Source organism: Apodemus sylvaticus, chromosome 15 (assembly GCF_947179515.1).
Source record: "Apodemus sylvaticus chromosome 15, mApoSyl1.1, whole genome shotgun sequence".
NCBI lineage: Eukaryota > Metazoa > Chordata > Mammalia > Rodentia > Muridae > Apodemus > Apodemus sylvaticus.
In genome coordinates, this window is record NC_067486.1 from 18,401,577 (window position 1) to 18,416,603 (window position 15,027).

The following is a 15,027-nucleotide window of genomic DNA, read 5'->3' on the forward strand; positions in this document are numbered from 1 at the left end:
TTGTCATTAGCAGTCAAGTAAATTCATTCCTCACTGACCAGTTTCGGAAACTAGAATGACTAAAAACAAGACAAACAAAGTGAAGAAAAAACACTAAGTATACCACTCACAAATCTACATTTAGATAAAATTTGCATTTTATTTGGTTTGGGTAGAAATAATATTTTTTCCATAATTGCTACATCTTCTGAAATGAAAATGAAAAAAAAAATGTGTGAAGTCTACAGTATCACCACACACTAGACATGTGGAAACTTCAACCATGATAGAATCATATCATGGAGAAGGGAGTTGAGCACCACCCTCTACTCCTAGCATAGGAACTACAGGAAGTAAGCAGCTGTGGAACTGGGGTTCTTCTGAAACTGTAGACCCTGCTACTTTGATCATATTCCATTGAAGACCATGCAACCAAAATCATCTGGTGAGTACCACTTAGCTTTGATGAGAAAACAATCAAACAAAACCCATAAAATATTGGATGGGACAGAAAAGGGTGAGTGAGTCTGTGAAGTATGGGTGAACATAAAAATAATCAAAGCACATTGTACAAAATACATTGTACAAAAATATTTCATTATACAAGATAGTTTATATTTAGAGAGGTAGTATTTTAAATTTAGAGTTTATGTTTTTATCACAGCATTTTGAAATTCAGATTTTTTATTTTTCTTAATAGTATTTCTTTTATAGAAGTCATCAGATTCTTATTTAATCTAATTCATAAGTAAAATAGATATATGCACATATACAAAATTTTGTCCATGTTATATTTTTTTCATTGCCATAAAACATTTTGGAATATACACATTTAAATTCTACTTTTTCACCATTAATTGCTGAACTATATCCAATAATTAAATACAAAATCATCAAATACAAAAATAAGAAACTTCCATGGAATAAGTAATGTAATTTTGTGTTACTTTCCTTATATTACACTGAATAACTACCTTGAACTCCCACATTGTTGTAAGCCATTTATTCCCACAATAGTAAAAAAAAAAATGAGTTGGATAAGTCATCAATGATTGAATTTTATTTCTCATCATATTAATTTATGGAAATCAAAACTGAGTGGCCTGACTTATTTAGTTCTTGTTAAAAAATGTTCTTTGTTTCCAGGGAGGTTTGTTAAGCAATCACTATAACAATCCTCAGTCAAGAGCCACACGTCTATTGGGTGTAAGGAAGGATAAATTCTCCAGAGAAAGAACCCGTGTCTTTACATGGACATGGGGAAAGGGAGGAAAGAGCAAGGTGCCTGAAGATTGTGAACACTATGCTTTTCCAAATTATGACAAGAAAGCTTTTCTAGATTAACTACTATAGAAAAGGCCAAATCCTAGTATTGTTCCATTAAAGCTTAGGTTTAGAAATGAATTGGCCAATAAAGAAAAAGAAGAATTAAAAAAGAGAATATAAATGTTTAAAACAAAGCATACCTACTATAGTCATAGAAATCAGTTAGTGCAAAATTACTCTGAAAGCATAGGAAAATAGTGAAAGACAAAATATACACCAAAGTATAAGGGATATAAAGATAAATCCACCAGGAATAAATTAATACAAAAACCCAAAAAATTGATATAGGAACCATTGCCATCGCAGGAATATTGATGAATGTTTGCAGTCCCAGCATATTGGGGAAGGTCTGTGAGAGTTCAAAACTGGTGTGTGTTCTCTATAGTTCTTGTCCTATAAGACTACAAGGTTAGACTCCCTCTCAATCAACCCAACAAGCAGGAAAAAAAAAAGTTAATTTTAGCTTTCCTTATGGTTCAGAAGTTAGGAATGGAAAATGGACACAACAGTTTCAAATAAGTAAACAAAGGCTAGGGCTGAGTGTTATGGATGGAGCTAGTTTAACCAAGGTTTTCAGAAAATTGCAATTTCAAGGCTTATATTGTATTTCTTTGCTTGGTTTATATGTTTTTTAAACTTTTATTGGTTCTTTGTGAATTTCACATCATCACCTTAATCCTACTATGCCCCCTTTATCCCATTCTCAATATATCACAGTGTGTCCGACAGTACACCCTTTTGCCCACACTTCTTCACTTGTAAATATTCATTGCAATGTTGTGATGGTCTGGTATGAGCCCTTTGCCGTCTGTTAGTCCATACTGCAGACCTCACTGGGACTCCGCTGGGATATCCTGTTGCTGCTCTGGGTCATGGAGATCCTGTAGTTCTGGATCTGTGGGCCCAGCTCCATCCTTCACTCCAATCCATCAATGGCATACATGCTAGGGTGACCCAATTCAAAGTTCCATTTCTGAGCCTGTCTGTCACACAGTCAGTATGGCTCACCAGAAACTCTTGCAACCTGAGCCAGCATTGCCCTGCTGCCCAGGAGGATTACAGAACCTGATATGTCAAGTGTAGCAGCTAGTGAAGGACATGGCCAGTTCCCCACTCTCATGACCACATAACCAGAGTTTCTATTTTAGCTTCCCACAGATGGCAAGGAGAGTGGATGAGGGAGGGCATCTCTGCCTTGTAGAGACCACTGCAGAGCAGACAAGAAGCAGGGACATATTTTCAGTTCTCAGAGTCTCCTGGTCAATTCACCTGCAACCACCATGTCCAGGGCCAGTTCTACTGTGCTGCAGCAGGTGAGGGGACTGGACAGCTCTACTGCTTTCATGACCCCACAGTCACCCCTCCTACTTCTCTTAGGTATCAAGGGATGAGAAAGGCATCTTTCCCTCCCCCATGCTGCCACATGGCAGACAAGTTAAGGGGCCAGATTTCCCATGTTCACACTTTCAGGGCAGCTCAGTCAAGCTCTGCCCTCAGTATTAGCTCTATTGTAGTGCCCAGATGAGATGGGTCTTCTCCCCAAGTGTAGCAACAAGGGAAGGGTGGGACAGCTCTCTGGCTCTCATGACTCCTTTGGGGTCAGTTCTACCCAAAGCTGCTGATGAGGGCAAAAGGGTGGAGAGGGAGATCACTCCCTCAACACCACCACCACACAGTGGAAAAGAGGTAGGGCTGGACCTCACAAGCTCCTTTGGACCAGATCATCCACAACTCCCACATCCAAGACCTACTCTAAGCCTCTCAGGTAAGGTGCAGGACATGTTCCCCGAGTGATATAGTAGGTGAGGTACAGGGACATTTATTCTACTCTGATAACCTCTAGTCTGGCTTTCCCAACTGCCTTGGGTCAATGGGCATGGGGGTTATCTTTCTTACCCATTCCAATCCTCACCTGCAGCTCCCCCAAGACACAAGCCTTCTCTCCTGAGTACTGTAGCTCAATAGGGGCAGGGGCATGTCTCCTGTTTTCACAGCCCCAGGACCAGCTCTCCCTTGATGCCCAGGTGAGGTGTGGGACCAGTTCTGCCTAGCCATCAGATATCAACTTGTCATCAGACTGTAGCCCAGATCAGGGACTTCAATCTAGACTTTGGTTTTAACAGACTCCTACTGCTTCAGGAACATAAACCCAGACAGACCCTGGAGGTTGCACAGACAAGGATGCCACCATAGTCCCAGATGGCATCACCAGATACCTACATTGGGCTGTTCCTCACTATTCTCCACAATCTTCTACTCTCCAATTCTGCCATTCTTTTTTGCCTGCATCCTTTTTCTTTTGTTCTTTTCCACTTATCCACCACTTTCTTGTTTCACTTAGAGATCCCTGGGGTCTCTGAATGTCTGGGATAATCTCAGGAGTGCTATGCCATGATTGTGAATTATGACAGCAGGAAAATGTCATTTTAGGCATGCTCTGCACCCCAAGACCTGCACAGCAATGAAGTGTGATTATCTCAGGCTAGCTCTCTGTACAGACTCCATGGCATCAATCTGGTTATTGTCTTGGGCTCATTCCTGTATAAACCTGAAGTATCAGTAGGGTTCTTCTAATAAACTACTTGATCTGCAGCTTGGATACCCAACTGAGCTTACACAGTGCAAAAGTCTCAGAGACCAATGAGGAAGAGATGACTGGTGAGCCATCCCTTTCCAAGTTCTCTCTCTCTCTCTCTCTCTCTCTCTCTCTCTCTCTCTCTCTCTCTCACTCTCTCTCCTTCTCTCCCTCCCTCCATCCCTCCATCCCTCTCTCCCTCCCTCCCTCTCTCCCTCCCTTTCTCTCTCTTTCTTATTTTATTTCTTATTTTATTATTTTATTTATTGATAGCTAAATTTCAGGAAATTTGGCTATCAAATATTGAGATATTCACAGATCACTGAGCAGAGTCATAGCCTCTCCTCTCTGCCACTTACTGATGTACATATGACATAGCAACCATATGTTCAATGCCTGTCCAACTGTGACTGATACCCTTCTTGAAGTAAGCTTACTCTTCTATCTCTAACAACTAATATTTCTTAGATGAAAGGATGCAATATTCTGGAATTAAGTTGGAGCTTAACTATGTGTTGGGAATAGACCCTGAAAGAATTTCTTTGAAGATGAGAAACAAAAGTAACATCTATACATTGTTTGAACTTCATTAGGCTAACTGACGAAAGAGGAAACTTGAGAGTACTCAAATTTAACCGGTTCATATTACAAGATCTTTTCTGAATACTTTCTCCTTCATGTGGCTGAAGAGTTCATAAGCCAAGTTAAAGCTCTATAATCTTTTAAGAGATAGGTAAAAACCCACTACAGTAATGTAGTATGCATCATCCAGGAGCTGAATTTTCCCTGCAAGATTTTAAAGAAATTGGGCAGGCTGTTAAGAGACAGAAGAAAACTGAATGTTTTTCTTTAAATTATAAAGAAAAGAATTTCATCCTTCAGAGTTGGGAAAATTGGAATCCCAGAGGCTCTCAATATTAGGAAATCCCAAGAATCATCTTCAGCCATGGATCTTGAGAAAGTTACAGCTTAGCGAAGGTCACTGTATCTTTTTCTTGCTCTGACACAGGTCTTCACTTTATCTACAAAGAAAACATTTTTTGATAAAAGGCAATTGGAAACTATGTGACCTTTTAAGGAAAATATAGATAATTGGGAAGGCAAATGCAGGCCAGAAATTATTAATCAAGAATAAAGTAATGAGTAAAATGGAGGAAAAGGGACTGTGGGAAGAACCTCTCTGTGACAGGCTTGCCACTGGCGGGAAGTCAGAAGTTGGGGTCCACACTATGTATGTACAAAGCAAGGGATGGAGAGACAGACAGAGAGCCGGGCCACTCCTTGCAGATCAGTGACAGTCAACCTAGCTGGACAAGTGGCCTTTAGTTTCAGTGAGAGACCTGAATTCAGTTAGAAAGCTGAGGCCTCTGGCAGGAGCCCTCAGGCCTCAGCTTCTGGCTCGGAACAGCCTGGGCCACGGCACCTTGTCACCAGGAAGTGCGAGAGACCAACTGTACACCCGGAGGCTGGCTGGTAGCAAATAGCTTGCTCTGATGAGTCTGGCCCTGCAGAGCAGAGGATCCAGCCCTGATGCCTCTGGTGGGAGCCTTCAGGCCTCCACTTTGGGATTGGATTGGGAACATCCTGGGCCACTGAACCCAGTCTCCAGGCAGTGCAGGAGGTCAGCTGTACATCAGGAGACCAGCTGCAAAAAGGAAGCTTGCACTAGTGAGTCCAACATTGACAAGACCAACTAACACCAGTGAGAACGAGATGGCAAAAGGCAAGTGTAGGAACGTTACTAACAGAAATGAAGGCAATATGGCAGGAGAACTTTGGTCAACAGGCTGAGGTCATGAAAGAGGAAACACAAAAATCTTTTAAAGAATTACAGGAAAACACAAACAAGCAAGTGAAGGAGCTAAGCAAAACTATCCAGGATCTAAAATCAGAAGTAGAAACACGTAAGAAATCTCAAAGGGAGACAACTTTGGAGATAGAAAACCTTGAGAAGAAATCAGGGGCTATAGATGCAAATATCAACAACAGAATACAAGAGATAGAAGAAAGAATCCCATATGCTGAAGATACCATAGAAACCATGGACTCAACAGTTAAAGAAAATGCAAAATGCAAAAGATTGTAACCCAAAATATCCAGGAAATCCAGGACACAATGAGAAGACCAAACCTAAGTATTATAGGCATAGATGAGAGTGAAGATTTACAACTTAAAGGGCCAGCAAATATCTTCAATAAAATTATGGAAGAAAACTGTCCTAACCTAAAGAGAGAGATGCCCATGAATATACAAGAAGCCTACAGAACTCCAAACAGACTGGACCTGAACAGAAATACCTCCTGTCACATCATAATGAAAACCCCAAATATATTAAACAAAGAAAGAAAAAGGCAGTAAGAGAAAAATTCCAAGTAACATATAAAGGAAGACCTATCAGAATCACACCAGATTTCTCACCAGAGACTATGAAAGCTAGAAGATCCTGGGCAGATCTCATGCCGACTCTAAGAGAACACAAATGCCAACCAGAATTACTATACCCAGCAAACCTATCAATCACCATAGATGGAGAAACTGAGATATTCCATGACAAAACCAAGTTTACACATTATCTTTCCACAAACCAGCCCTAAAAAGGATAATAGGAGGAAAACACCAATAAAAGGAAGGAAACTTCACCCTGGAAAAAGCAAGAGAGTAACCTTCTTTCATCAAACCCAAAATAAGATAAACAATCAAATTTAAAATAAAACATCAAAAATGACATGAAGTAATAATCACTATTCTTTAATATCTCTTAACATCAGTGGGCTCAATTCCCCAATAAAAAGACATAGACTAACGGACTGGATACATAAACAGGACCCTACATTCTGTTGCATACAGGAAACATACCTCAGTGTCAAAGACAAATGCTACCTTAGAGCAAAAGGCTGGAAGACAATGTTACAAGCAAATGGTCTCAGGAAACAAGCTGGAGTAGCCATTCTAATATCAGATAAAATTAACTTTCAACCCAAAGTCATCAAAAGAGACTCTGAGGGACACTTTTTGCTGGTCAAAGGAAAAATACACCAAGAAGAACTCTCAATCCTGAACATCTATGCTCCCAATGCAAGGGCACCCTCACTCAAAAACGAAATTTTACTAAAGCTCAAAGCACACATTGCACCTAACACAATAATTGTGGGTGACTTCAACACTGCACTTTCCTCAATGGACCGATCAGGAAAACAGAAACTGAGCAGGGACACAGTGAAACTAATTGAAGCTGTAGACCAATTAGATTTAACAGATATATATATATAGAGAGAGAACATTTTATCCTAAAGCAAAAGAATACACCTTTTTCTCAGCACCTCATGATTCCTTCTCCAAAATTGATCATATAATTGGTCACAAGACAGACCTCAACAAATATAAAAAGATTTAAATAATCCCATGCCTCCTATCAGATCATTATGGAGTAAAAGTGGTCTTCAATAGCAACAAAAACAACAGAAAGCCCATATACATGTGGAAACTGGACAATATTCTACTCAATGATACCTTAATCAAGGACGAAAAAAAGAAAGAAATCAAAAATGTTTAGAATTTAATAAAAATGAAGAGACAACATACACAAATCTATGGGACACAATGAAAGCAGTGCTAAGAGGAAAACTCATAGCCCTGAGTGTCTCCAAAAAGAAAATGGAGAGAGCATACACTAGCAGCTTAATGATACAACTGAAATCCCTGGAACAAAAAGAAGCTATTTCACCCAGGAGGAGTAGAAGGCAGGAAATCATCAAACTCAGGGCTGAAATCAATCAAGTGGAAACAAAGAGAACCATACAAAGAATCAACAAAACCAGGAGCTGGTTCTTTGAGAAAATCAACAAGATAGATAAACCCTTAGCCAGACTAACTAAAGGGCACAGAGACAGTATCCAGATTAACAAAATTAGAAAGGAAAAGGGAGATATAACAACAGAAACTGAGGAAATTGAAAAAATCATTAGATCCTACTACAAAAGCCTATACTCAACACAACTGGAGAATCTGGAGGAAATGGACAATTTCCTCGACAGATATCAGACACCAAAATTAAATCAGGATCAAATAGATCATCTTAATAGTCCCATAACTCGTAAAGAAATAAAAGGGGTCATAGAAAGTCTCCCAACCAAGAAAACAAAACACAGGACCAGATAGTTTTAGTGCACAATTCTATCAAACCTTCAAAGAAGACCTAACACCAATACTCTTCAAACTATTCCACCAAAGAAACAGAAGGAAGACTACGCAACTCCTTCTATGAAGTCACAATTATACTGATACCAAAATCACACAAAGATCCAACAAGGAAAGAGAACTTCAAGCCAATTTCCCTTATGAGCATCGATGCAAAAATACTTAATAAAATTCTTGCCAACTGAATCTAAGAACACATCAAAACAATCATCTACCATGTTAAAGTAGGCTTCATTCCAGGGATACAAGGATGGTTCAATATAAGGAAATCCGTCATGCAATCCACTACATAAACAAACTCAAAGTAAAAAGCCATATGATCATTTCATTAGATTCTGAAAAAGCATTTGACAAAATTCAGCATCCTTTCATGCTAAAAGTCTTAGAAAGAACACGAATTCAAGGCCCATACCTAAACATAGTTAAAGCAATATACAGCAAACCAGTAGCCAACATCAAACTAAATTGAGAGAAACTTGAAGCAATCCCACTGAAATCAGAGACTAGACAAGGCTGTCCTCTCTCTCCATATCTTTTCAATATAGTACTTGAAGTTCTAGCTAGAGCAATTCGACAACATAAGGAGGTCAAGGGGATACAAATTGGAAAGGAAGAAGTCATATTATCACTATTTACAGATGACATGATAGCATACTTAAGTGACGCGAAAACCTCCACCAGAGAACTCCTACAGCTGATAAACAACTTCAGCAAAGTGGCTGGTTATAAAATCAACTCAAGCAAATCAGTTGCCTTCCTATACTCAAAGGATGAGCAGGCTGAGAAAGAAGTTAGGGAAATGACACCCTTCACAATAGCCACAAACAATATAAAGAATCTTGGTGTGACTCTAACCAAACAAGTGAAAGATCTATACTACAAGAACTTCAGGTCTCTGAAGAAGGAAATTGAAGAAGACCTCAGAAAATGGAAAAAACTTCCATGCTTGTGGATTGGCAGGATTAATATAATTAAAATGGCCCTCTTGCCAAAAGCAATCTACAGATTCAATGCAATCCCCATCAAAATCCCAACTCAGTTCTTCACAGTGTTAGAAAAAGCAATTCGTAAATTCATCTGGAATAACAAAAAACCCAGGATAGCTAAAACGCTTCTCAACAGTAAAAGAACTTCTGGGAGAATCAGGATCCCAGACCTCAAGCAATACTACAGAGCAATAGTGTTAAAAACTGCATGGTATTGGCACAGTGACAGGCAAATGGACCAATGGAATAGAATTGAAGACCCAGTAATAAATCCACACACCTATGGTCACTTGATCTTCAACAAAGGAGCAGAAAACATCCGGTGGAAAAAAGATAGCTTTTTCAATAAATGGTGCTGGTTCAACTGGAGGTCAGCATGCAGAAGAACAGGAATTGATCCATTCTTATCTCCTTGTACTAAACTCAACTCCAAATGGATCAAGGATCTCCCCATAAAACCAGACACACTGAAACTAATAGAAAAGAAACTGGGGGAAAGTTCCTGAACAGGAGGAAAGTTCCTGAACAGAACACCTATAGCCCATGCTCTAAGATCAAGAAATAAGAAATGGGACCTCATAAAATTACAAAGTTTCTGTAAGGCAAAGGACACTGTCAAAAGGGCAAATCAGCAACCAACAAATTGGGAAAAGATTTTCACCAACCCTACATCTGATAGAGGGCTAATATCCAATATATACAAAGAAGTCAAGAAGTTAGACCCCGGGGAACCAAATAACCCTATTAAAAAATGGGGTACAGAGCTAAACAAAAAATTTTCACCTGAAGAAATTCGGATAGCCGAGAAGCACCTTAAGAAATGCTCAACATCATTAGTCATTAGGGAAATGCAAATCAAAACAACCCTGAGATTTCACCTCACACCAGTCAGAATTGCTAAGTTTCAAAACTCAGGGGACAGCAGGTTTTGGCAAGGGTGTGGAGAAAGAGGAACACTCCTCCACTGCTGCTGGGGTTGTAAGATTGTACAACCACTTTGGAAATCAGTCTGGCGGTTCCTCAGAAAACTGCACATGACACTTCCGGAGGAGCCTGCTATACCTCTCCTGGGCATATACCCAAAGGATTCCCTGGCATGCAATAAAGACACATGCTCCATTATGTTCATAGCAGCCTTTTTATAATAGCCAGAAGCTGGAAAGAACCCAGATGTCCCTCAATGAAGGAATGGATACTGAAAATGTGGTATATTTACACAATGAAATACTACTCAGCAATTAAAAACAATGAATTCACGAAATTTTTAGGCAAATGGTTGGTTCTGGAAAATATCATTCTAAGTGAGGCAACCCAATCACAAAAGAATACATATGGAATGCAATCTCTGAGAAGTGGATATTAATTAGCCCAGAAGCTCTGAATACCCAAGGCACAATTAGCATAACAAATGACTCCCATGAATAAGTAAGGAGAGGGTCCTGATCCTGGAAAGGCTTGATCTAGCATTGGAGGGGAGTACCAGGACAGAGAAAAAGGAATGAGGTGATTGGAGAATGAGTGGAGAGAAGAAGGTTTATGGGACATATGGGGAGGGGGAAACTGGGAAAGGGGAAATCATTTGGAATGTAAACAAGTAATATAGAAAATAAAAATATATAAAAAAGAAAGTAAAAATAAATTTTACAGGTGACTGTATCAACAGACTACACAAATCATATCTTTTTTAATGTAAGTTAATATTTACCAACAAATATTTACTAACAAATATTCTTATCTCCCCCAGGTAGTCATAATTTTTTGAAGAGTCTAAAAGAGTCAGTAAATTGGAAATAATTACAAATGTCTTGGAAATATAAAATGCTTAGGGTTAGATATGGAGTCTGAAGGCATATTATTCATATTGCATTCTTGGGATGAACTTTTAATGAATGCATAGCTGCCAAGATGATTCAGCAAATCTGACATTCTAGATTTTATCCCTGGAGCCCACATAGTAGAAGAAGAAGAAGACCAATTACCATTTGCTCTTCTCTGACCTCCACATGTTTGCTATGTCTTGCATCCTTGTAGGTGCACCCACCTACATATTAACATGCCCACAGAAAAAAACTTGTTAAAAAAACTAATCAACAAAAGTATCTGATTACTTTTTGTGCACATCATACTTTTATAATGTATGTGTATATATTTGGTATATGTAAATGCTAGCAGATCTTATGTGTCCTTGTTCTTGACATTTTTTTTTCTCTACTCTTCTATTTTTTCTGATTAAAGCCAAATCCTGCAAGACTGAAAAAATTGGTATTTATTATTACAACCCTGTCCACTCAATCTCATTGCACTGATCAGTAAACTAGGTGGCCGTCCCATGAATCACTCTGCTACTTAGTGACTCTGAGACACGAGATTCCAGTGGTTGGAACACAGTTCATATCCACAGAGCACTTCATAGAAAACACACATCTAGCAGTTGGGCAACAAATAAAAATATCCACTGGAAAAATCATTGATTGGGCCTTTACTGTTTACTGGCAAGCAATGTCCTAGCACCTGCTCCCATGTGTAATGCTGTCAAGGTTTTACTGGAGGTAGGGAGATGCAGTGTCTGGCAGGTGGCCCATTCTAGGAACAGCTCTGCACAGCAGAAAGGGAGAATAAATCTGGGGAGTTTAGCCAGCATTCTTTTCCACAATTAATGTATCCAATGAGGCAAATTATGGTCTCCATACAAAGTAAGTGCACTGCCTCCACATTTAGACTCTCTAAATGTTGTTTAATCTATGCCTTCTCGTCTGCTCCTCTCTAAAGTCACCCCTTAAAGTGTGCCTATTTATTTAATTGCACAAGATAAATTCTGAACAGCTTCAACATACAAGGAGGTTGGCTCTAAAAGTTTTAATTGCCTGTAATTTTTCAGAGAAAAGGAATTATCTGTCTCGCTCTCTTCATTTATCTCACTCTCCTCTGGTGTACCAATTTTATATTTATTTTTCTACGTTCTGAACTTTATTTGAGAGATTAAGGTTATATAGCTACTATATAAATATATGTCTGCTATGATTGTCTAATCATGTTCATATTGTGTTCATTCTCGGAAAACTTTCACCACAGTAAGCTACTGTATTTCACGTATACATGTTCACTCTGACCTGTTTTGTTTTTCTGATGGTTGCTTTCAAAACATACATTTAAAAAGTCTTTCCATATTGTAGTGTTTTTGTTCTCAGAGGGAACACAGTAGGAATGGTTTAGGCAGAGAGGGGAGGTGACGGGAAGCTGAGATCAGTGGACTGAGGAGACACTGAAAATGAGATGTACTGTATGAGAAAAGAATCTATTTTCAATAAAAAAAAAAAACAGAAATAGGGCTTACCACTTTAAAGTTATTCTTTACTGACATTGCGCTTTCAGATACCTGCTGCATATATGAGGATACATATATGTATCCCTTCTGTCCCTTGCCACATGAATGTTACCTGAGATTTGTGACAAACTTAAAAAAAGAAACAATAGATACCACTTTGCTTCCCCTAGTTTTTAAATAAAGAGATTAAAAACAAGACCAAACAACAACAAGCAAAACAAAACAACAAATTTCAACTAACCAACCAAATAAACAACAACAACAAAAACAACAAACCACCAGAATATAGAAAACATAGTAAGGGCACACATCTAATACAATTCGATCTATCATCAGCCTTGGCTGCATCCTGTACTGAAAATCATTGCTTCTTCCAATGTGACCTCTGTTATAGCACTGTCTTAGCCTGTTTTCATTTAAGGTTCTTCCAAAAATCCTTAAAGGCCAATGTGTTATAATTCCTCCTTCTGATTCTCAACACTTTCCTAGTAAATTCTGTCAAAAGACAAAAACAAAACCAAAAACAAAAAAACAAAACCAAAAACAAATAGACCCACAAAATGTTGAATGAATTATCACCGGCCAAAATATTATCACAATTTAAAAATTACACTCTCTGAACAAAACGTTGAATCTTGGGATTTTTAGCCTTAAAATGTTTTGTACATATTTTTGTATTTTATCAAGGGATTATCATAGATTGCAGAATGGTATTAATGACATCAAAATACTAATGTAATAATGAAAAAGTTATTTCAAAGCAATAATCACATGAATTGCACTGCTACAGCTTCTCATAAATATAAATCTTAGACAGTGTTTGGGAGGGCAATAGAAATGCCCAGTAGGTAAAAATCCTTCCAATCAGTCTTCATGACCTGAGGCCAGTCTGGCTTGTGCTTCTCTGAATCTCACACATTCATTTTCCACTAGCACACACATACCCATATGCTCAGCCCAGAACACACAAATAAATAAAAGATATATACATTATTTTTAATGTATGAAAAAAGTTATAGAGTTAGATGATTAAAATTAAAATATTTATATTTTAATGACTTGGTGATATTTGTTTACTTATCATAACTTTTTTTGATAATTTACTTCTTTTTTTTTTATTCGATATAATTTATTTACATTTCAAATGATTTCCCCTTTTCTAGCCCCCCCACTCCCCGATAGTCCCGTAAGCCCCCTTCTCTTCCCCTGTCCTCCCTCCCACCTCTTCCCACTTCCCCGTTCTGGTTTTGCCGAATACTGTTTCACTGAGTCTTTCCAGAACCAGGGGCCACTCCTCCTTTCTTCTTGTATCTCATTTGATGTGTGGATTATGTTTTGGGTATTCCAGTTTTCTAGGTTAATAACCACTTATTAGTGAGTGCATACCATGATTCACCTTTTGAGTCTGGGTTACCTCACTTAGTATGATGTTCTCTAGCTCCATCCATTTGCCTAAGAATTTCATGAATTCATTGTTTCTAATGGCTGAATAGTACTCCATTGTGTAGATATACCACATTTTTTGCATCCACTCTTCTGTTGAGGGATACCTGGGTTCTTTCCAGCATCTGGCAATTATAAATAGGGCTGCTATGAACATAGTAGAGCATGTATCCTTATTACATGGTGGGGAATCCTCTGGATATATGCCCAGGAGTGGTATAGCAGGATCTTCTGGAAGTGAGGTGCCCAGTTTTCAGAAAACCGCCAGACTGATTTCCAGAGTGGTTGTACCAATTTGCAACCCCACCAGCAATGGAGGAGTGTTCCTCTTTCTCCACACCCTCTCCAACACCTGCTGTCTCCTGAATTTTTAATCTTAGCCATTCTGACTGGTGTAAGATGAAATCTTAGGGTTGTTTTGATTTGCATTTCCCTAATGACTAATGAAGTTGAGCATTTTTTAAGATGCTTCTCCGCCATCCGAAGTTCTTCAGGTGAGAATTCTTTGTTTAACTCTGTACCCCATTTTTTAATAGGGTTGTTCGGTTTTCTGGAGTCTAACTTCTTGAATTCTTTATATATATTGGATATTAGCCCTCTATCTGATGTAGGATTGGTGAAGATCTTTTCCCAATTTGTTGGTTGCCGATCTGTCCTCTTGATGGTGTCCTTTGCCTTACAGAAACTCTGTAACCTTATGAGGTCCCATTTGTCAATTCTTGCTCTTAGAGCATACGCTATTGGTGTTCTGTTCAGAAACTTTCGCCCTGTACCGATGTCCTCAAGGGTCTTCCCCAATTTCTTTTCTATTAGCTTCAGAGTGTCTGGCTTTATGTGGAGGTCCTTGATACATTTGGATTTGAGCTTAGTACAAGGAGACAAGGATGGATCAATTTGCATTCTTCTGCATGCTGACCTCCAGTTGAACCAGCACCATTTGTTGAAAAGGCTATCTTTTTTCCATTGGATGTTTTCAGCCTCTTTGTCGAGGATCAAGTGGCCATTGGTGTGTGGGTTCATTTCTGGATCTTCAATCCTGTTCCATTGATCCTCCTGCCTGTCACTGTACCAATACCATGCAGTTTTTAACACTATTGCTCTGTAGTATTGCTTGAGGTCAGGGATACTGATTCCACCAGATTTTCTTTTGTTGCTGAGAATAGTTTTAGCTATCCTGGGTTTTTTTGTTGTTTCAG

General features: G+C 38.8%; 1 pseudogene; it reads right to left on the bottom strand.

Moving 5' to 3' along the window:
- Nucleotides 1–4,164: 4,164 nt before the first annotated feature.
- Nucleotides 4,165–4,285, bottom strand: LOC127666410 (uncharacterized; annotated as a pseudogene).
- Between the last annotated feature and the right edge of the window lie 10,742 nt (nucleotides 4,286–15,027).